The sequence below is a fragment of the Gracilinanus agilis genome, chromosome 6, assembly GCF_016433145.1.
Source record: "Gracilinanus agilis isolate LMUSP501 chromosome 6, AgileGrace, whole genome shotgun sequence".
Classification (NCBI taxonomy): domain Eukaryota; kingdom Metazoa; phylum Chordata; class Mammalia; order Didelphimorphia; family Didelphidae; genus Gracilinanus; species Gracilinanus agilis.
This window is the reverse complement of record NC_058135.1, coordinates 87700309-87725035: the sequence shown is the minus strand read 5'-3', so window position 1 is coordinate 87725035 and position 24727 is coordinate 87700309.

Below are 24727 nucleotides of genomic sequence, written 5' to 3'. Positions count from 1 at the left end.
AAAGTTGAAGATGGGCCATATCTCTCCAAAGCTATCTTTTTTTTTGAGGCTAAAACATATAGTTCCCTCAATCAATCAATCCTGGCATAGCATGGTTTGATGTCCTCTCACTGTAATACTTGCCTCTCCAGATGTGTTTTCTGAAATGCATTAGCCATAATTGAACATAATAGTCCAGATGGCTGAAGAGATGGCAAATTACAATAGAGCTATCCCTACCTACTGTTTTTGGTACTGTGCCTCAATTGATGCAGGCTAGAGTTTTCTCTGCAGCTTTCAGACTATTACTCATACTTACCTTGTAGTTTGCTAAAAATCCCAGTTATTTTTTATGTGTATGGTTATGTAACCATATCTTATCCAACCCAAACTTTCACAGTTAACTTATTTTTTTTTAATTCAAATGTAGGACTTTACTTTTATCCCATTTATTCCTTTCTTGGCTCTGCTTCTGACTTAAAACTTCACTACCGTGTTTCAGTTGCTCTCTTGTCCTGAGACATCCCTCTACTCATATCATCCCTTTTCTCCAAATTGGTGCATTCTTCCTGAAACCTTGAATTTGAGGAAGGGCTTTAAGCCAACCATTACACATTCCTCTGTCAGTTATGTTTCTGACTCTCCAGATTTTGCTCCCAAGTCTCCATTCTCTCCATACTCTGCCTAATTTTTAGCTTCCTTATTATGTCTTCCATATTAAAATGTAGACTCCATAAAGGCAGGGACCATCTTTCTTTTTGCTTGTATAAGTCTTCACAGAGCTTAGGAAAATGGCCTGGTAAATACTAATGGCTAGATAAGATAATTGGATGATTGAATTCAATTTCAATTTATTAGGTTTAAGCCATTTTCTAGCTTGCTGAGATCTCTTTCAATCTTATTTCTCTCTCTCTCTCTCTCTCTCTCTCTCTCTCTCTCTCTCTCTCTCTCTCTCTCTCTTTATAAACACTTACTTCCATCTTAGAATCAATACTGTGTATTGGTTCTAAGGCAGAAGAGTGGTAAGGGCTAGGCATTGGGGATTAAGTGACTTGTCCAGGGTCACACAGATGGGAAGCGTCTGAGGCCAGATTTGAACCCAGGCCCTCCCTCTCTAAGCCTGGCTCTCAATCCACTGAGTCATGCAGCTGCCACTTCAATCATATTTCTCTTGTTCAGAATGTAAGCTCTTCCTCTCAGTTTGGTAATAGATGCAAACTTGAGAAATTTGCCATCCTTACCTTTATCGAAATCATTAATAAACATGTTGAAGAGAAGAAAACCAAGAACAATTCTACAGGGAGAATTACTTCAAGTATAAGATAAATCATTAGTCTTTGGATCTATCCGTTCAATTACTTCCTCATCCCTTAGAAAAATTCATCCATACCATGTTTCTCCCTGTCGACAAAGATAGAATGAGACATTGTCAAATACATTGTAGGAATTGAATTTTTTCAGGGTCAAGATGTGCAAAAAAGCTATATTTTATATCTTACCTTTGAAGGAGTCCATTAGGTTTATGATAGGGCTATATATAGGACAAAAGAACCTGGGCATTAGGGCTGTGTGAATAGGCTTGCTTCTAAAAACAGTAGTCTGCTTCTTTCATGGACTGTGATATTGTAAAAGGAAATATATGTAGATAAAGTGATGGATACAAAGATAATGCACAAGTAAAGAGGTAATTATCCATTATTAACTATATGAAGTGGTCCAAATGAAGAAAGCCTTGTTAATTTTGAATTCTGCCCCTTGAAGAAATTGTCTGTTAATATTTTGATAATGATGTGTCAATTCATTCTTTTCCAGTTGGTAGCAATTAAACACATGGCCTGTCTGAACAGAATGCCATATTAACTTGCCTGTGAATATTCAGGGAAATATGGGAGATGGTATTATGCTTCCAGTTTTAGTAATTAAAATGTTAGGATTCAAATTAGAAATATCACTGCTAGTATAAATAAGTAAACAGATGAATGTATGTAAATTGTGTATTAATTAAAATAACATGAACAGGATAAATAGAGAATGCAGATGGAAATGGTTTTGAGAAATTACAGCTTGGTCCCTTATTGCTCTAAAAATGGGACATTGCCTCTTTCTAGCTGTAGTTAGAAACAGGTGCACTTAAAATTAGCATTTTATTGGGTGCCATGTAAACAACCAACCTCTTTTCTGTTCATGGAAGGTTACTCAGTCTAGTAGAGAAGATTTTTGTGCAGAAGGTTCATAGATTTTGCAGCTAGGAGAGAGTTTAGATTATCTAGTCAAAATCCCTCTTTTTACAAATGAGGAAATGGAGATCCAGAGATGTTAGATAATTTCACCAGTTTCCAAAGATAGTATAGAGCAGAACCAGAAAGTGAATCCAGGTGCTCTTAACTCCAAATGCTATATTCTTTCCATTATTCCTCAAAAGGCCTAGTTTCTGGTCCTGGATTTACCATTTATTTCTGACCTTACATTACTTAAACTCTTTGAAACTTATTCAGTTCCTTCATTGATAAAATGGTGGATATTAGATTTTTATTACATCTTTCACTAAGTTGTTGTGAGGATCAAATAAAGTAATATTGTATGTAAGGGCTAACTCGTTATTTCATTTACATTCCATGAAAGGAGACCATCTACAAAGTTATTGTAATAATCTAGGCAAGAGGTGATGAGGGAGGGCTCAAATTAAGATGATACCTGTGAGAGGAATAGAGAGAAGTAGTTGGGGAAAAGAGGTAGAGATAGAAAGAAGATTTGGCAATTGCCTGGATATGTAGGTGAAGAAAAATGAGAAGTTAACAGTAATGCCAAGATTTAGGAACCTCAAAGACTAGAAAAATTAGGGTATCTTTAACAGAAATAAAAATGTATGGAAGAGGGAGATAAGTTCTCTTTCAGACATGTTAAATTGGAGACGTCTCCAGAAAATCCATTTTGAAATATTCAATATGTAATTGGTGATGGAAATTTGGAGATGAGCCTGGGCCTATGTATATAGATCTGGGGTTTATCAGCATAGACTTAATAATTAAACTCCTTGGACCTGATCACCAAGGTCAACAAGAAAGCAATGACATTCTGTCACTGTCTAAATTTAATAGCTTCATAAAAGTAGTACGCAGAGTTGAAGATATATATCTATATTAAGGAAAATGGATTTTGATTTCCAGGATATGCAGGGTTAGGACATAAACAATTTCAGTTTGGCATATATCAATTATTTAATGAGTTATAGATGGTTGATACTTTAGAAAGAATACTTATATGGATGAAGTCATGCTTTTATTTGACTCTAAGTATGACTTAAAATTCTTAAATTATAGCCTTCTTTCTGAATGAAGATTAAACTTTAGCTCTCTTAAGAAGCAATTTTAAGCTATTTCTTTCTGCTGTCCCAGTCCCCTTCTGATCCTATGTATATTCTTATTCATTCTCTTGTCTCATCAGGTTTATGTCAGAATTGATAAAAGATTAAAATGTCTTCTTTTTTTAATTTTTAGAAAAATATTTTTCCATGGTTACATGATTATGTTCTTACTCTCCCCTCCACCCCCCTCATCCCTTCCATTCTACCCCCCCCATAGGCAATGCACATTTCCATCAGTTTCCTCATGTGTCATCAATCAAGACCTATTTCCATATTATTGCTAGTTACACTGGGGTGGTCGCTTAGACTTTATTTCACAAATCATGTTGACATCAACCCATGTGTTCAAGTGGTTGTTTTTCTTCTGTGTTTTCTCTCCTGTAGTTCTTCCTCTGAATGTGGGTAGCGTTCTTTTCCATAAATCCCTCAGAATTGTCCTGGGTCATTGCATTGCTGCTAGTACAGAAGTCCATTACATTCTATTTTACCACAGTGTATCAGTCTCTGTTTACAATGTTCTTTTGGCTCTGCTCCTTTCACTCAGCATCAATTCCTGGAGGTCTTTCCAGTTCACATGGAATTCCTCCAGTTCTTTATTCCTTTGAGCACAATAGTATTCCATCACCATCAAATACTACAATTTGTTCAGCCATTCCCCAATTGATGGGCATTCCCTCTTTTTCCAGGATTTTGCCACCACAAAGAGCCCAGCTATAAATATTTTTATAAGTCTTTTTCCCTATGATTTTTTGGGGTATAAACCCAGCAGTGGTATGGCTGGATCAAAGGGCAGGCATTCTTTTATAGCCCTTTGAGCATAGTTCCAAATTACCATCTAGAATGGTTGGATCAATTCACAACTTCACCAGCAATGCATTAATGTCCCAATTTTGCCACATCCCCTCCAACATTCATTACTCTCCCCTGCTATCATTTTAGCCAATCTGCTAGGTATGAGGTGGTACCTCAGAGTTGTTTTGATTTACATTTCTCTAATTATTAGAGATTTAGAACACTTTCTCATGTGCTTATTGAAAGTTTTGATTTCTTTATCTGAAAATTGCCTATTCATGTCCCTTGTCCATTTATCAATAATCTTTCCTTTCCCAGAGATCTGACAAGTATACTATTCTGTGTTCACCTAATGTTAAATAATAGAGGTGATAATGGTCATCCTTGTTTCACTCCTGATCTTATTGGGAAGGCTTCTAATTTATCGCCATTGCATATGAGGCTTGTTGATGGTTTTAGATATATACCATTTATTATTTTTAGGAAAGGTCCTTCTATTCCTATACTTTCTGGTTTTTTCAATAGGAATGGGTGTTGTATTTTGTCAAAGGCTTTTTCTGCATCTATTGAGATAATCATGTGATTTTTGTTTGTTAGCTTGTTGATATGGCCAATTATGTGGATGGTTTTCCTAATGTTGAACCATCCTTGCATTCCTGGTATAAATCCCACCTGACCATGATCACTTGCTGGAGTCTTTTTGGTAGTATTCCATTTAAGATTTTTGCATCTGTGTTCATTAGGGAGATCAGTCTGTAGTTTTCTTTCTCTGTTTTTGGTCTGCCTTGCTTTGGAATCAGTACCATATTTGTGTCATGAAAGGAATTTCTTAGGACTCTTTCTTTGCTTATTATGTCAAATAATTTGTATAGTATTGGGATTAGTAGTTCTTTGAATGTTTGATAGAATTCACCTGTGAATCCAACAGGCCCCGGTGATTTTTTCTTAGGGAGTTCTTTGATGACTTGTTCAATTTCTTTTTCTGATATGGAATTATTTAAGTATTCTATTTCTTCTGCTGTTATTCTAGGCAATTTATATTTTTGTAAATATTCATCCATATCACCTAGATTGCTATATATATTGCCATATAATTGGGCAAAATAGTTTTTAATGATTACCTTAATTTCCTCTTCATTAGTGATGAGGTCTCCCCTTTCGTCTTTGATACTGTTAATTTGGTTTTCTTCTTTCCTTATTTTTATTAGATTTACCAGTACTTTGTCTAGTTTATCTGTTTTTTTCAAAATACCAGCTTCTATTCTTATTTATTAAGTCAATAGTTCTTTTGCTTTTGCTTTTATTAATTTCTCCTTTGATTTTTAGTATTTCTAATTTAGTTTTCATCTCAGGATTTTTATTTGTTTACTTTCTAGTGTTTTAAGTTGCATGCCCAATTTATTGACCTCTGTCATCCTTAATTTGTTAACATATGCACTCAATGTTATAAAATTTCCCCTTAGAACTGCTTTGGCTGCATCCTGTAGGTTTTTGTAAGAAGTCTCATCATTTTTAAAAATAATAAACCCCTGCCTTCTTTTTCTCATTTGAAGCCCAATCAATTTTTCTCCATCCTTTCATTTTTGTACTGTCTGTATGTCTGACTGTCTCATGTGTGTTTCTTGTGGACAACACATAGTAGGATTTGGGTTTCTAATCCACTCTGCTATTTGCTTCTGTTTTATGGGGAGCGAGTTCATCCCATTCACATTCAGAGTTATAATTATCAACTGTGTATTCCCAGACATTTTGATTCTCTCTCCTTGTCCTGTTCTTTCTTCTTTCACTATTTCCTTCTATACAAGGGTTTTGTTTTTAATCAGTTCCCGTGATCCCCTCCCTTATTGTACTTCCCTTTCTCCTCTTTCCCTTCTTATTCCCCTCTTATTCTTCTTTAAGGTCTTTTTCAGCTATCCCTCTGCCCTCTCCCTCCCTAGTGTTGCTTCTTTTCCCACCAGCCCTTTTGTTACCCTTCTCTATAGTGCACAAATCAATTCTCTGCCCCAGTGGATTTTTCTCCAGCCTTTAATTTTTTACTCTATGTATGTCTGACTCTCTTGTGTGTGTTTCTTGTAGACAATATGTGGCAGGATTTTGGTTTCTAATCCACTCTGCTTTTTGCTTCCATTTTTATGGGTGAGTTCATCCCATTCACATTCAGAGTTATAATTATCAACTGTGTATTTCCAGACATTTTGATTCTCTCTCCTTGACCTGACTTTTTTTTCTTTCACTATTTCCTTCTATGCCTGTGTTTTGTTTTTAATCATTTCCCCTAATCCCCTCCTTTATTGTACTTCCCTTTCTCCCTTCTCCCTTCTTATTCCCCTCTCATTCTTCCTTGGGATCTTTTTAAGCTACCCCCTTCCCCTCCCTTCCTAGTGTTACTTCACTACAAAATGTTAGGGAATACACAGTTGATAATTATAACTCTGAATGTGAATGGGATGAAATAGATAGCAAAACTATACTAGTGGGGGACCTCAACCTTCCCCTATCAGATCTAGATAAATCAAAGCAAAAAATAAATAAGAAAGAGATAAGAGAGGTGAATGAAACCCTAGAAAAATTAGAGTTAATAGATTTATGGAGAAAAATAAATAGGGGCAAAAAGGAATACATCTTTGGTTGTGTCATTGAGGTGTTTCATATTCTCCTCAAAATTTTCATTTTTTAAATTTTGTTTTATATATTCTTGCTGCCTTGTGAAGTCATTTGCTTCTAGTTGTTAAGTTCTATTTTTTAAAGACTGAATTTCATCCTGGCTTTTTGGTCATCCTTCTCCTTCTGGTCTGATTTTCTTTGTAGATCATCTTTTGTCTTCTTTGCTTCATTTTCGAGCTGGTCAGTTTTGGCTTTTAATACCTTATTTTCTTGTCTTAGTTCATGTATTTCCTTTTTCCAATTGTCTTCAGCCTCTCTTGATTGCTTTTTGAGATCCTGAAGTTCTTGAGTTAATTGAATTTTGAGATCTTCCAAAACCTGTGTCCAATTTGCTGGATCTTCCTGGGCTTCTTCTATTTAATTTGCTCTTTTTTTGCTTCCTGGAAAGAAGCTGTCAATTGTACTTTCTTTTCTCTTTTTCTGTCGTTTACTCATATATATTTTTCTTTCTCTGTTCTTCTAGTTTAAACAGATGGATTTAATGAGCTTTGATGAAAAATCTTCCCCCAGCTAGCAATGGAGGTTTGTAGTTACTTTCTCTGCAGTTTATGGAGAGGGGTGTGGGATTTTCCTGCCCTCTGAAGACTTCTTGTCTGTCCAATAATGAGATTAAGCCTATATTAGCCTGTATTGCTTAATGTGCCCTAAGGCTAAAACCTTGAGAGAAAGAAAAAAAGGGGGGTAACAAGGCAAGATGGAGTGTTTTTAATGAGCTGTTCAGCAGTAGGGTCCCACTGTTCTGTCCTGTTGTAGATCTGAAGTTTTGCTCCATCTAAGCCAACATCTTCCAAGCTTTTTTGCTGTGTCTCTCTGGCTTTCTCCTCTAATCACCTCCCCAGTACCTATGCTCAACTCCCTGAGTCTGGTGCCAGCAAGGCCCTCTCTCCAGGCCAGTGAGCCCACCAGCCCTGAGATTTCAGGGGCCACTGAAAACTCCACACAACCCATGGGGGAGGGGTCCTGAGATTCCCCTTCTATACCCTTGGACCCAAGAATTCAAGAATTCAAGCCTTTTTCTTGTTGTACCTCTTGAGCTGTCCAGCAGTAGGATTCCCCCTGCTCTGTCCTATTGTTATTTTTGGTCCTCTTTCTTCTTGAAGAGCTTTGTTTTCCATCTCTGTGTGGAAAAGGTGCGGAGGTTTTAAGATTTGCTCCATTTATGCCACCATCTTCCCAGAATCTTAAAGTGTCTTCTAAAGCCTAGACTCTCATTCCTCCTCTCATCTGCTATATGTTGTCATTATTTTCCTTTTCCCTATTTTTCAGTTAAAAACATATCTAAGATCTATGAGTTTGTCCACGTAAGAATTTTTTCTAAAGTATCACCCATCTTTACCTCAAGTCTTAGGTAGTTAACTGAGTCTCAGAAAGATAAAGTAACTTGCCTGTAGCCATATGGCTAATAAATATCAGAGACTGGATTTGTACCTGGGTCATCTTTATCTTAAGTCCAGCACTTTAACCAATACTTTCCATTATCTCCCAATCAGGAGGATGATAAGAAATTGTTATCAATAGCGCTATGGTGAAGAAAGAAGCATTTCCTAACAAAGAAAATTTGTGGAACACATTCTTTTGAATTTCTTTTTAAAATATTATTAATTACTTACTTAAAAAAATAAAGTTCCTGAAAATCAGACAAAAAAAGTAAAGTTTACAGAAGATATATATAAGAGTAAGCAAGAGAAAGAGAGAGAGAAAGAGAGAGAGAGAGAGAGAGAGAGAGAGAGAGAGAGAGAGAGAGAGAGAGATTAATTTTTTGGTTTGGATTTTGTTGCAACATGCCATTGTAAAACAGTGCATTTGGAAACTGTCGAGCTTGTGAATTGACAAGCCTTCTTTGGAGTCAGGAAATTGTGGACAGGTTTTGAACATGAGCCACTTAGTGATATATAAATAGGAAGGCCTGCTTCCTTGGAGGATATAAATTCCTCTTAACCTCAGAGAATATTTGAATGTTATAAGATCACTGATCATTCTAAGTGTTATCTTATACTTAATGTCTTTCTCTTTGTTAAAGTATTCTATCTCTTTTGATAAATGTGTTTTTGGGGGCTTATTGTTTATTTAGATATCGATGCTTGATTTAAGAAATAACAAATTCAGGTTTTATTAGAATCTCTTTGAAACTCTTTTATTTCAATTTTCTTTAATTAATTTATTGTTTTTATATTTTTGAGAAGTTCATTATATGTATTTTGATATCTTGAACAGTCCCTGATTTCATCAGTATGGGAAATTCTCTCCTTATCTTTCTCATTTTGTGAAGTTCTTAACCATGTTTTCTGAAACACTCCATAGAAAATGTACACAGCTCAAATGATATCTCTTGGGGGCAGCAGGGCATAATGAATGGAGTTCCAGACCTGTAGCCAAGAAGAACTGGGTTCAAGTGCCACCTCAAACATTACTAACTGGCTGACCCTGGGCAAGTTTAATTACTGAGACTTCACTTTCCTCATGTGTAAAGAAGTTAAACTTGAGAATCTTTAAGATCTCTTCCAGCACCAAAGAGTGAGCTCATCACTTGTAGACCATCTCTATGGCCACACTCTGGTCACCATCCTCATCTCCCTGACTCTTACTGGAACTTTGAGCTAGCCCTTGGATTCCAGGCTCAGACTGATAGATTTTTTCCTAACTTGCCCAGAAACATTCTATAGTAGACGTACCCTTCCCCTCTTTTCTATTCATCTGTTGTCTTCTTCAATGATTCTTCAAAGCCTTTTTTAGGGTAGGTACTGTCTTGCTTGATTGTATTGGTATCCTCAGCAATTACTACACTGCCTGACATAGTAATTACTTAATAAATGTTCTATCTGTCTATCTATATATTATCTATCTTTTTTAAACCCCTATCTTTTGTCTTGGTGCATTTGTTCCAAGGCAGAAGAGCAGTAAGGGCTAGACAATTGAGTCTAAAAGACTTGTCCATGGTCAAATAGTTAGGAAATGTCTGAGGCCAGATTTAAACCCATGACTTCCCATCCATGGACCTGACTCAATCCAGAGAGTCATCTAGCTGTTCCATCATCTATCTTGATGATTCTCTGACTTCTAAAGTCTTTTTAAGTTCTAAATTTATAATTATTTCTCCAATTCTTTTGATATTTTTATAGCAATGTAATGGGGATGCCCACATGTTATCTCTGATTTTTACTATTTGATGGTCATATTTTTTTAAAAATGATAATAGGGAATTAGGAATATAGGAACAGGAATTAGGAAATGGTTCAGTTTATAAAAATGCATTTCTGAAGAATGTTTAGTAGAATCTTGGAGCTGGAAATGACCTCAGAGGCCGTCTATTACAAATTATGCCCAAAGTATTGATTCAATTACAAACAGATGCAGCAAATGGTCATTTAGGATCTAGTAGAAGACTTTCAGTGATGGTGTACTTACTATGTCTTGAGACAGTCTATTCCACTTTTAGATAGTTCTGAATATCAGAACTTTTTTTTTTCTGTAGAAAGGCAAACGTTGCCTCTACACTTTCCAATCAGTGATTCTAGTTCCACCATCTGTAGACAACCAGAAAAAATTCAATTTTCTGTCACATGATAACTATTTGGGAGCCATTTTTATATTTCCTCCTAAATTTTATCTCCTTCAGAGAGGAAAAGAGAAAATTCATTCTATAGCTTAGCCTCTGGTCCTCTCACAATCCTGGTCACCTTCATCTTTGTCTTCTCCAGCTTACTTATATTCTTTCTAAAATTAGAAACCAGAAATTTAATGCAATATTCTAGCTGGGTCTGACCAGGACAGGGTCATACAGGCCTATTGCTTACATTGCTCAGGACTTCATTTTTACTAATATAAACTAAGTTCTCTTTAGTTTTTTGGATATCTTGTCATTCTTTTGATATGTCATTTATGTGAAGTAAAGAATATGTGTTTTTATGAAGACATAATAATCATATGACCTTGTCTCCACATAATTATATTGTTTTCCAGGTAATATAGAATGGGGCATCACATTCTTATTGTTGTTGTTCAGTCATTCAGTCATGCTTAATGCTTCATGACCCTCTGGACCTCTTTCTCCATTAACTTTCTTGACAAAAAACAAATAACAAAAAACCTGGAGTGTCGTGCCATTTCCTTCTCCGGTGGATTAAGGCAAACAGAGGATAAGCAATTTGCCCAGGATCCAACAGCCAGGAAGTGTGTGAGGCTAGATTGAAACTTGGGTCTTCTCGAATGGAGGCTCAGGATTATTTCCACAGAGTCACCTATTTGCCTCCTAGGCAAACTACAAGTTCGCATGATCAGTATATGTCTGAGACCAGATTTGTTGCCTCAGTTTCCTAATTTGTAAAATGAGTTGGAGAAGGAAATGGCGGACCACTGTAGTAATTCTGCCAAGAAAACCACTAATGGGGTCATAAAACATTGGACCACCACTGAAAACAACTGAACAACTGAATTTCCCAATGCTAGACCCAGCACTCTAGCCACTGAGCCATCTAATTGTTTACTTCATATTATTATAATTTATATGAATATTTATTTTTATATTGTATATGTCCCCATCATAGTATTGCATCATATTCTTATTGATGAGTAATTCACAAATATCTGTAAGATGAGTTATAAAATAAGAATGGAATAAGAATGGAGGGAGATAGTAATGGGACTTGAGTGAGGTTATAGATTTCTCAGGTAAGAGCTTGACCCTAAATTGTTTTTTCTGGTATCCAAATTATTATTGCCTTTATGGAACAACTCCTTTCCCTTTTCTATTGCTTCTTCACAAAACAAAGCACAAAGCAAAACATCGCCCCATCCCATTAGCTTTGTTGCTTTCAATGAGTTGCTGTCAATCTCAAACAATGCTGTCAATTCTACCAATAAATAGAATCTCTCACATTGATCTTCTTCTCTCTATTCCTACTGCTGTTATCCTGCAGTGGGATCTCAAACCCACATGCCTGGATTATTCCAGCAGCCTCATCATTATTCTTACCTTGCCTTCATGCTTTCCTAACTCCACTACATCCTTCATACTGTTGGAATAATTTCTCTTATACCCAGATCTGATCTGGATCACTCCTCTGCTCAAAAAATTTTACTGATTGCCTTAAGAAATAAACAAACAACACACCTAGACCTGAGGCTTCATCTGTGAAAGAAATGTAGCAAATTGAAATCTTACCTATAGTCTTAGTGAATACCTAGGATAATGAGAAGTTAAATGACATGTCCAGGGTCACACAGCCAGTAGGTGTCAGGGGTAGGGCTTGAAATGAGGTACTTTTTCAGCCTTCTTGCCTTTCAAAGTGCTTGATTAAACTCCAAATCCATAGTCTTTTATTTAAAGCTCTCTAGAACCTGATGTCTTAGGCTTGTCAGCTTTATCTCATACTACACATTTTCGCCCCAACAATACTACAAACTGGATTACTTAACCCTCCATTGTACAAATATATTGTTTTCACACTTCTCTGTCTTTGCTTATACTCTTCTCTGTGCCTGAAATATTCTCTCTTCTCTCCACATCCACCCTATTCTCTACCTTTGCAAACCTGACCCATGATTCATGATCCAGATCAAATACTGCTTTATCCTTAAAGCACTTTACATAATGCCTGCCCTCCTCTTCCCATCCCCAGCCTCCCCTTTCCTTAGCCCCACCTTGGGTGGAAATGATCTTTTCTTGCTCTGATCACTGCAGAATTTTAGAGCCATAGATCTTAGCAATCATCTAGTCCAGTGCATGCCCTTGTATGCTTGTATGCTCCTATATTATAATTATTTTTATTTATGTATTATGATACATGTTATAATTATTATAATTATTTTGTATTTCTTGCCTGATATTGTATATTTGTGTAGGGGTTGCATACCCACTATGCTAGACTGTTAACTCCATGAAAGTGAGGCTAGCACTTTAATTATCTTTGTATCTCCTTCAGTGCCAGGAGCATTTTGTACATTATGGGCCTTGAGTAAAAAGTTTGTTGAATGAATAAATAGCCATTTTCATGGAGAACTGTGTAAGGCTGTATATATAGAGTCATTTCATAAGACAGGTGTTCAGGTGCTCACAATCAAAGTCTGGATTTCAACAAAATAGGCCAGCTTTGCAAGTGGGAGAACTCAATTAAGATAGTTCTTTGGAACCAACAGTAGTCATCTGAACAGTATATTTATAACTAGATTGTGGATTTTTAAGAATCTTGAAGTCACGTTGATGAACAATGACCAATAACCAATTGAACCATACGTGGATAGATAGAGATATAGCCTTAGAAAACATTGCCTTTCGGGGGCAGCTGGGTAGCTCAGTGGATTGAGAGTCAGGCCTAGAGACGGGAGGTCCTGGGTTCAAATCCGGCCTCAGACACTTCCCAGCTGTGTGACCCTGGGTAAGTCACTTGACCCCCATTGCCTACCCTTACCACTCTTCCACCTATAAGTAAATACACAGAAGTTAAGGGTTTAAAATAAAAAAAAAATTAAAAAAAAGAAAACATTGCCTTTATTTAACAAAAAAGATATTAATATTTTATTTTTATATCACCTTTTCATATTACCCTCACTTAACAGTTCTCTAGTAACAAAGGAAAACAGTTAAATAAAATTAACTCCATAACATGATCTAAAAGTGCAAGCAACATTTAAAATTTCTAATACTCTGCTCCACCCCATTTTTAAGAGAACAGAAATGTTTCTCCCTCTCTTTGTACCCCACTCCACTGCATAAAGAAGAGAATTAACTGTTTGCTATATATGCAGTCAAACAAATGTGCATAATCACTTAAAATGAATTCATTCAGTCTCTTCCCCTCTCCCTCCCTCCCTGTCTCTCTCTCTCTCTCTCTCTCTCTCTCTCTCTCTCTCTCTCTCTCTCTCTCTCTGTCTGTCTGTCTCTGTCTGTCTGTCTCTGTCTGTCTGTCTCTGTCTGTCTGTCTCTCTCTGTCTCTCTGTTTCTCTCTCTCACTCTGTCTCTCTCTGTCTCTTTCTCTGTTTCTCTCTCTGTGTCTGTCTCTTTCTGTTGTCTGTCTCTAACTCTATCTCTCTCCCTCCCTCCCCTGTAATGTCTCTGTCCCATTTCATCATCAGTCCTCTAGAATTATTAATAATCATTGTATTGATCATAATTCTTACAGTTCTTACAATTTGTTTTTAAGTATTGTTATAGAAATTGTTCTGCTTATTTTATTCTTCATCAGTCCTCAAAATTCTTCATCATTATGATATCAGTATTATAGAATAAATCATTCTTCTGATTCTGCTCGCTTTACTCTGTATCAGTTCATATTCATTTTTCCATGTCTCTTTGAAATAATCTATTTCCTCATATCTTTTTTTTTTAATTTTTTAAACCCTTAACTTCTGTGTATTGACTCATAGGTGGAAGAGAGGTAAGGTAGGCAATGGGGGTCAAGTGACTTGCCCAGGGTCACACAGCTGGGAAGTATTTCCTCATATCTTGAAGCACAAACAAATTCATAAAGTATTACTTATTTATTCAGTATTTTTGGTTAGAAAATACTTAACACAGACTTGGAAACTGCAGATAAATAAGGGAGTATACAAATTAATAAGTAAACATGCTTGTACTGGCATTACAACAACATTGCAATTATAATATAAGGAATAGGGAACATCTAAGTGTCTCAGTGGAAAATGAAAGGTAAGGATTAAAAAAAGAATGTCTAGAAGGATGGATGAAAAAGTATATATTAATTGTTTACATGTAATAGAATAATAATAGCTAACTTTAATGTTATGTGCCAGGCACTGTACTAAGTGATCTACAATTATTATCTCATTTGGTTCTCATAAAAACCTTGGGAAGTAGGTGCTATTATTATTATTCCAATTTTACAGATGGAGAAGCTGAGGCAGAAATCATTTGGGTGCTAATATAATCCCAATTTTATAAACAAGGAAAGGCAAGTGACTTACCCAGGGTCACATAGCTACTGAGTAACTGATTGGAATTCTGGTCTTCTTGTCTCCAGGTTCAATCCATCTATGTACAAAGCATTATACTTAGAAAAAGAAACAAAATAAAATAATTCAGCAAAACTAACCAAAAATATCAACTGAGTCCAACAGTATATTCATAGCAACACACCCCAAGTCCCCCACTCCTGCAAAGGAGAAAGGGAGGTACAATTTCTTTTTCCCCCCTTGGAAGCCAAATTTTCTAATATGAAAAGCATCAAGAAAATTTTTAAAAGACAGAAATAATCCTCACTGTGTCCTTATTGAGAACTCTTAAGTCATCATCATCATTATTATTTTTTAAACCCTTACCTTCTGTCTTAGAATCAGTACTACGTATTGTTTCCAGGGCAGAAGAGTGGGAAGGACTAGGTAATGGGCGCCAAGTGACTTGCCCAGGGTCACACAGCTAGGAAGTGTCTGAGGCCAGATTTAAAGCCGGGACCTCCAGTCTCCAGGCCTGGCTCTCCATTCACTGAACCCCCATTAGATGGGCTGCCCTCCATCTAATGCCATTTTAATATCAGGAGGAGCTGAAAATTATGCCAAATTGCTTCATTCCATCCACTTTTTTTTTTATAGAACAACAATATGTGTATTTAATGTTAAAAATTTTCAGTTGCCCTTATCAGTGACATTGTCCAGCTAGCAAAATAAGTCCTGAAATGCTAAACTTATCCCTCATTAATTTTACCTTCTCTTGCCTCAGGCTGATGATTACTGATGAATTTAAGTCCATGCTAATCAGCCCAAGTGGTGAGCCTTCAGCATAGACATCTGTGATTTCCCCTGGTTGTTGTAACATTTATCTGGACAATTTTCATAAGAAGATAATAATGGAAGCATATTTTCATTGCCCATATTATTAGTTTTTATAATTATTGGGGACAGCCATGTCATAGGATGAATAAATTATGGAAGAGATGCTAGAGCTAGAATGGAGAGTTGTTTTTTTTTTTTAAACCCTTGTACTTTGGTGTATTGTCTCATAGGTGGAAGATTGGTAAGGATGGGCAATGGGGGTCAAGTGACTTGCCCAGGGTCACACAGCTGGGAAGTGGCTGAGGCCGGGTTTGAACCTAGGACCTCCTGTCTCTAGGCCTGACTCTCAATCCACTGAGCTACCCAGCTGCCCCTGGAGAGTTTTATCCTGGGATGAGAGAGAAGCTAATAATTTTACTGACTATAGAGAGCAAAGAGAACATCCTTAGTGAGACAGCAATTGTTTATTCCCTAGTTAAAGGAAATCAGGAGAAGGAAAGTTTTGTTTGTTATTGATTTTTCTAATTAGAATTATTAGTTTATTTTTTAAAATCTGTATACCAAGCCATTAATGCTATATGCAGTGCATTCCACATAGAAAGATATATTTTCTACTATTAGGATTTGATAGATTTGGGGTAAATTTTGGGTTTAGTAAACTAAGGGCAGGGTGAAACTGCTGAGAGGAGTTTTACCTTAAGCCCAGTTAGAACCTTGGGGAAAGGTTTCTGATAAAGAATCTTGAGGAGCTGGTAGTCTGTTGGGGGTGCAACTGAAATCTTTCTTCTGGATTGTGTATCTACCCTGGAAGGAGGCTGGAACTCGGCTCTCTGGGAAAACCTAGAATCCCGAGTGGCCCTTGGGAGAAGAGAAAAAGTTGGAGTGTTTGGGAATAGCTGGAAAAAGGGGACCAACAGAAAAGAAGAAAGAAACCTGTCCTTTTCCTCTCTGTGTGGCTGTGGAGTGGGCAGGCCTGGTTAGACCACCAGGCCTAGAGCCTGACTAGGCCGAAACCTGTCTAGGCCCAGAAGGCTGACAGTTGAAGAAGTGAGCTGAATGAATACAAGGAGGCAGTGAATAATATATATATACATATAGATATACATATCTATATGTATATATATATGAATATGGATACTAATTAGCATAGATTATTTAGTATAGATTTTGGGATTAGTGATAGATTAAGGAGATCAGAGAGGGCCTGGTCTTCAGACAGAAGAGGCCCCTTGCAGGGTTATAGTGTGGGAGTGGGATGTTAGACCCCTTTTTAGATTTGGGGATCCTATCCTCAACCTTTATTACCTACCTTACCTTTCCTTAAAACCCTTTAATACTTATTAAATAGAGCTTTTGTTTTTATAAGCTGCCTCCAAGAGCCTGTTACTTTCAGCCATTTTTTACTAGGCCGGACTTGTTACACAGTGCCTCAGCTCAATTGCCATTTACAGTTAATAATAACTAAAGCCTAAAAGAAGATACAGATTTAAACCTCACACTACCTTCCATTCTCAAACCTTTTACTGTGAGGACCGTATTTTATTCCAGTGGTTTCAATATTTTTCAGTTTTTCTCTGATTTAGCTTTGAGAATATACTCTCTCTCCCTAACTAAGCAGTGCGATTCGTCTCGGAGAGAGAAGACAGTCTTGATTGCTAGCTTTGGCACTTAATATGTGTATGACCTTGTTCAAGTCCCTGAAGCTCCATTTCCTCCTTTACAAAACTGTAGATGAAGCCACCCTATCTCACAGGGTTGCTGTTAGGAGAGCTCTTTTTAACACTTTAAAGCAAAATTTCTATATGGATTGTTACTTCAATTTGTGATTATTATACAATGTTCAGTTTCTTGTTCCTTCTTCCCATTTTCTCTTTAAATGTCATCTTTTCAAAACTCCCAGAAGCCAGTTTCCACAAAAAGCTGGCTTCTCTCTTTAAAGAGCCAATGATAAAATTTTCAGTGTGAGCATCTACACTTCAGGAAAGAGCACACGCTACAATATTGTTTTGTAATTGTCTAAACTTAAGAAAGTATTGGAGAAAATGCGAATAATTCAAATTCAGTATAAAAAGTGTTATGCTTCCATTTGTTTCCAGACATCCAGTTGTTAAACATTTACCAATTTTTTTTTATCATCGTTTATGTTCTTTATCCTTTTCTCCCTTTTTTCAACTTATACTCATCTCTTGGTCAAGGGAATGCTTACATTGAACACATTAGACTTTTCGAGGTACCTAGAGCTAAGGAGGAAATAATGATGTGTGTTAAATATCCTCGCAGAGCTTTCAAGGGGAGATCAATAATCACTTAGAAGAGTTTGACTGAACAGTTCACATGGGAACATCTGTATTGATGAAGAGTGTCTATTGTCTACACCAGCGGTTCTTAAACAAGCTTGTGTCAGAGCTCCCTTTCGGAAGTCTAGTGAAGCCTGATATTCTTACGGTTTGTTCTTTACCTTCATAATTGAAGGAAATGCTACTCTTCAGTTAGAAGTTAATGAAAATATAGAATTTTTCCCCCATCTAAATTTATGGACCTCTTGAAATCTGTCCGTCGAAATCTTCGGATCCCAAATTAGGTACATCTTAGCCCAGACAATGATATACCACCAGAAACATAACTAATTTTAAGACTGTCAAAGCACCATACAGGATATCTCGAAACAACCCTGTGAGGTTCGTGCTATAATTGTCCCCCCTTTTACATATGAGGAAATTGAGGTTGAGGGAAAATAAATAACTTAACCAGGATCACTCATATACTAGGTGGTTGAGGCAGGATGAACTTAGGTCCTTAGTATTCTCATTAGTTACGAAATTGTACCTATATCCCTTCAAGTTCTTTCCTAAATGATCAGATTTTTAAAGTAAAATGATGAATATTTGTGTTTAACTGCTTTTTAAAAAAAAGCTTTATTTTTAATTTATATTACATTTATTATTTATTTACATTTTATTTATAATTTATATTATGTTACCAAATTTATAAACTGATTTAAATTTCAAATTTTAAATGTTCATTATAATTTATATTTCAAGAATATAGAATGAATAAGTTGAAATTCTTTCCCTCAGTTAACCATACTTATCATAATGTTCAGTCTACAAGGTCATTATATTTCTTTTGATGCCAACTTGCCCCACTTACAGGGAAAGTACCCAGAGGGAAATAAATAACTTTCTAAGGTAGGTACCAGTCTTGTAAATCCAAACCAGTAAAGAAGGGCAAACATCACAAATGTGTTTTCACTCTCAGGTCTAACATTCAGCCCAAGAATTTACCACCTGTGAAGTTCTGGCCCGGAAACATACTGTCGTTTGTTTTAATTTGTGCCAGCTTCAACTTTATAGATACATAAACAGGTAAAAAAGAGAAACATTTAGGGGGGGTGGCTGACTGTGTAGTACCAAACTAGGAGCTCTGCTGACACAGTAAAAGTTGCAAGCTCAATAAATGCTGTCTGTGTATCTCATGAAATGCTTAGGAAGAGCTTCAAGGTCTCATTCCTATTGCTTATTATTTTACTTATCTGTATTCTTTTGGGCGTTCTTCCCCCTTTGCTCCCCAACAATGCCAAGTTATCCATTTAGTCAAAAGCACCGGGGGTGAGACCCTAATGCAGAGGCAATATTTATTGAGGAATGCAGGGATAAAATTGACTCATCCCTCTAATTCTTCTATTCTTGTAATCCTACCTTCTTCCTTCCCCCTTTCCTTTCTCATCTCCTTCCCTTCCCATCCGAGACTCTTTCAACCCTCTCTTTCCATCCCAATAACCATCTTAGTTATTAATAAAGAGTCTAATACAGGAGAACAAATGAATCGAGGAGTTTCTGGAATAGGTTTCTTCATATCATGGTCTTATTATCTGCTAGAATTGGCTTAGCATAGTTTGCTCTAAGTCCTGTCACTAGGACTAAATATGCTAAAAATAATCGTCCCCATCATTACTTGAATTTGGTTAACACCTCTAGAAGAGCAGGGAAAATGACACAGTAGCGAAAATAATGTAGCAAGGAATAATTGGGAATGGGAGAGAAGAAATCTTATTCTAGCCTTAGTAGTGGAAGAGACAGTATGGCTGTTGCTGGGATAGTACTGGACCTGGAACCAAGAAACGTGGGTCAGATCTTGGCTTTTTGTCATTTGCCAATTTTGGAAAACTTGATCTCAGTGCCCTCCTTTGAAAAGTTGAGTTGGATAAAATGACTTTTTCTACCCCCTGACATTTCCATAAGATGCTTAATCTGTAACGCTACATGTTGCTTGGTTTTTACATTTGTGATTTTGTCCATAAAAACAAAATTAAGCACATTGCTGCCTGCCTGCCCCTGCATACAGATAACTTGTTTCCAGTAATAGAATTTCTATTCCCTGGAAGTACAGCGATACCCTTCAATTCATTGCCCCTGAACTAGGATAATTTTTTGAAGGGTGATTTTCTTCTAGACTCATCTTAAGCCCTCTTTAGAGTGACTCCAGATTTCTTAGGTCATAGTTGTAACAAAGCCAGATGTAATGGAGCCTTCCTCAGGATGCAGAATGCTTCTATCCAATAACATCAGTAGCAAATTCATGTCTCTTGAATACATCCTAAGACAATGCTGGAACACACTAGATGGTGCTGTTATCCTAACAGCCATCATGAATGCAGAAACACGGGTTGTTTAGAAAAACCTAGAATAGCAAAGATAATGTCTGCTTGCACATCTTGAATTAGTCAGGCAGCAGCAGATTATTTGATTTCCTTTCTCAATCTTCATCCTTTACTCAGATTCTATTTGCTGAAGTTCTATTTATGGTTTACATTGATAATATCCTCCACTCTGTTTTCTTCCTCTCCTCTCCCTGCTAAATGAAAGAAATGAAGTGTGAGACGGGAAGAAAGATTTTGACACGGTGACTAGGATGGCCTTTGGATTTTACATTTTAAATAACTATCAAATAACATATGGGAAGTGCTTTGCAAACTTTAAAGGATTAGATAAGCACTAGTTCTCATCATCATTGTAATTATTGCTTTTCTTAATGGAAGGGTCATTCTATTCTCAGGAAAAAAGAAGGAAAACCTCTTCCTTTTATAGAAAGAATGTGCATATCTCTAATATCAGAGTAACCCTAATGGGATGGACATTAATTGACTTTCAAACATGCCATGTCAAGGATATAAGGCCTGTCACCAATATGTTGAAACTTGAAGAAAAATATTAATTTAACTGAATTCCAATGAAACCAGCCCTTTTCTAATAAGACAATTTCATAACTTAAAGAGAACTTAAATCCTCTATTCCAAGACTCTTATTTTAAAGAGAGGGTCCAGAAGTTTAAATGGAAGTACATTTTCTGATGGTCATACAGTGACTTAATAGTCAAGATACATAGGAAGCTTAGTCTCATCTCTTTCAGTTTAATGCCTCTTCTGCTATATCAGAAGTATCAAATAGTGATAAAAATATTATCCAAACCAGATTAAAATGTAATTATGAAATACTTAATAAAATAGAAACACAATGGAACATAGATAATATTAATATGTAGTTTTTAAGTCATTTTGTGACCCATAAAAATCCATTCATATGGTTTGGTGGCCCCCATTTTGAGTTTGATACAGCTACAAAGTACCATGAGGTACTTCTTCATTTTCCTCTTGTTTTATTTCACTCTAATGACCCTCATTTTTCAATCAATCAAGAAACATTTGTTAAATGCCTACTCTATATCAGGACCTATACTAAGCTCTGGAGTTTAAAAAAAGGAACTAAGCCTGTTTCTGCCCTTAAGGAGTTCAAAATCTAATGGGGGGAGACAATGAACAAACACATATACAAACAAGTTATATACAGGATAAATAGGAAGTCATTAATAGTGAAGGTGCTACAATTAAGAATGATTAGAAAAGGATTCCTATAAAAGTTGAAATTTTCATTGGGTCTTAAAGAAAACAAGGGAAAATAGTAGCCAGAGGTGAGGAGGGAGAGCATTCTAGGCATGGAAGACAGATAGATGAAATGCCTGTAGGTGAGAGATAAGTGTTTTATTCATAGAACATCCAGAAAATCAAGTGTCATTGGACAGAAGAATATACAGTGAGGAGTAAAGATGACTAGAAAGTTAGGAGGGAGCAGGTTAAAAAGGACTTTGAATGCCAAACAAAAGATTTTGTATTAATTTAATCCTGGAGGCCAGAGGGAATGTTGTATATTATAGGGGTGTGTGTGTGTGTGTGACCCGCACTTTAGGAAAATCACTTTGGTGGTTGAATGAAGGAGGGAATAGAGTGTGGAAGAGTCTTGAGACAGACAGACTTACTAGCAGTCTATTGCAGAAATACAGACATAAGGAGGCAATGGAGATCAGCACTAGATTATTGGTGGCAAAAAAAAAAAGTGGTCATAGTCAAGAAATGCTGCAAAGATGAAATTGTCAAGTCTTGGAAACAAATTTATGTGTGTGTGTGTGTGTGTGTGTGTGTGTGTGTGTGTGTGTGTGTGTAATGTGTGAAAGATGACTGTTTGAGGATGACTCATAAATTGAGATTCTGTATCAGTATCATTTTCTGATGCTTCATTATGTTGTGGAGGTCACCCTGAATTCTCAAAGGCTAGCAAGGGAGTGCAGTTTTTAATAAGTGTTAATCAGTGTAAACTGGCTCCAAGTACTGGTTTGGTGATTCATTTGTATGTCTGTCAACCAAAGACCAGCCTAAGTTTGGAAAGACTCTTCCTTAGATTGGCTTTTGGGTAATTTTTCTGCTACATCAACTATCAAAACCAAGTCTAAGTCACATAGGGGTAGGACCCAAGATGCAAGATGGCAGAGTAGCATACATATGTACCTACACACACACACACACACACACACACACACACACACACACAGTCATTTTTCCAGCCTTGGTCTGCCTAAGAAGATGAACAGAAAGGTCTGTGGATACTGAGGGTGGATTCTGTCCAGAAATCAACTTCACAGAACATGTTAGTGCAAGAAAAGATTATATACCAAGAAAGAGGAGGTGCCAAATCATACAAAAGTAACTCGACCTCACATAGGATATGAAAGCAAGTGCCAAATGGCAATTGATATGCAGTTTGGGGTTACAGTTACCCTGAGGAATGGGCCTGATCATAGAGATGGAGTCCTAAAATAAGGACCAGTAGTAAGTAGGTTCCAAAGGAAGCAGCACTCATGTTTCTTAAGACCACAGGAGGGGAGATGGTCTTGATTCCCACTTGTAGCTTGCAGAAATATCAGACCAAAGCAAAGCTCACAGTTCTGTCATTTAACCAGAAGGAGCTTTCCAACTGACTTTTTTTTAAAACCCTTAACTTCTGTGTATTGGCTCCTAGTTAGAAGAGTGGTAAGGGTGGGCAATCGGGTTCAAGTGACTTGCCCAGGGTCACACAGCTGGGAAGTGTCCGAGGCCAGATTTGAACCTAGGACCTTCCGTCTCTAGGCTTGACTCTCCCAACTGATTTTTAATAGCTGAACCCAGCAAAACTAGTAGGAGCTCAGACCTAAACCAGAACTGTCAGAGCTCAGATCAAGGAGGTAGAAATCAAATGGTCCTGAATCAAACCACTTTGGGAGGGCTGAAAGCTTGAAGATCCTGAACCTGAGTCGTCCCTGAGATTCTGAACAACATAACCTTCAATATTCCCAAGAGCAATGGCAAGACTAACGTAGACATTTCCAACAGAAGTGAACAGAGGCTGAGCATCAACCTGAAGTTGGGAAGAAGGCTGAAAGAATAACTAAACAAAACCCAAGTCCCATTATAAAAGCTATTTTGGTAACAGGGATGCTCAAGAAAAACTCATAAGAAAACAATGACTACAAAACACCTACAACTAAAGCCTCCAAGGAAAACACAGCTTGGGCACAAATTCAACTAGACTTCCTAGAAGAGATGAAGCAAGATTTAAAAAAAATTTTAATGGCTGAGATCACTAGACGCAAAAATGGATAAGAAATGAAAGCTGTGGGGAAAAAAAAAGATAGGGAATGGAAATGAACGGTCAACAACGTTTATAAAACTTTTCCCAAATAATTGCTTTTCTCAAGTAGTATACTCTCTGGAGATTAGAATGGACCCAGTATAAGTCAATGACTCTATGAAGCAATAAGAAATGTTAAAACAAAGCCAAAAGCCTAAAAAATTAGAAGAAAATGTAGGGTACTTTGTGGCAAAAAAATATACTGCCCTGGATCACAAATTGAAAATAAAAATGAAGAATTATTGACCGTGACAAAAAAGTCTAGATATTATAATTGAAAAAATATTAAAAGGAAACTACCCAGGTCTCTTAGAATCAAACAGAAAAGTAGAAGTAAGAATAATTCATTAGTCATCTAACTAAACCAGGAGAAGTTATACAATAGCAATGATAATATAAAGACAAAGATTTCAGAATTCTGATCAGTGCAATCAACCAAGCATGATTCATGAAGATAAATTATTATTAATCATGCCACCCACCTCCTGATGGAGAGATGAAAGACTCAGAGTGAAAAATTATACACATATATTTGAATATATATTTTTCATTCATTTTGGATATAGACAATGAAGAAATTTGTTTCACTTAGCTACACATGTTTGTAACAAGGCTTTTCTTTTCTCTTCATTATCAATTGGATGATGGTTAGGAAAGAGCAAAGGCAGATTTTTGCTGACTGAAAAAAATTAATTATAAAGAAAGACAGAAAGGTTGTGATCCGCAGTGGTGGAAAAATCAATGATCCTTGAAGTAATCTCATCTACAGTTACCATCCATATCAGAACAGATGTACAGGAAAATAAAAGGTGTTGGGACAGCATAAACCGTTATCCAGATTTTCCTCAGCATTAACATTCCTAGAATTCTCTTTATTATGGGGAAGCATAAGCTGTCCTTATAGGAAAGGTGGCCTAAGTGGTATGCCTGAGTGGTAGACTCAAAACCAGGAGGATCTGGGTTCAAGTCCTCTCTCCCTAGACAAATTATTTAATGATTCAATGCTCTAGGCAACTTTCTAAGACTATAAATTGCAGAGAAGGTATCACCTGGGATATTTCTTTATTTTTTTTTAAATTTTATTTAATTAATTAATTTAGAATATTTTCCCATGGTTACGTGACTCACGTTCTTTCTCTCCTCTCCTTCCAAACCCCTGCTATAGCCAGCATGCAATTCTGCTGGATTTTGCATGTCACTGATCAAG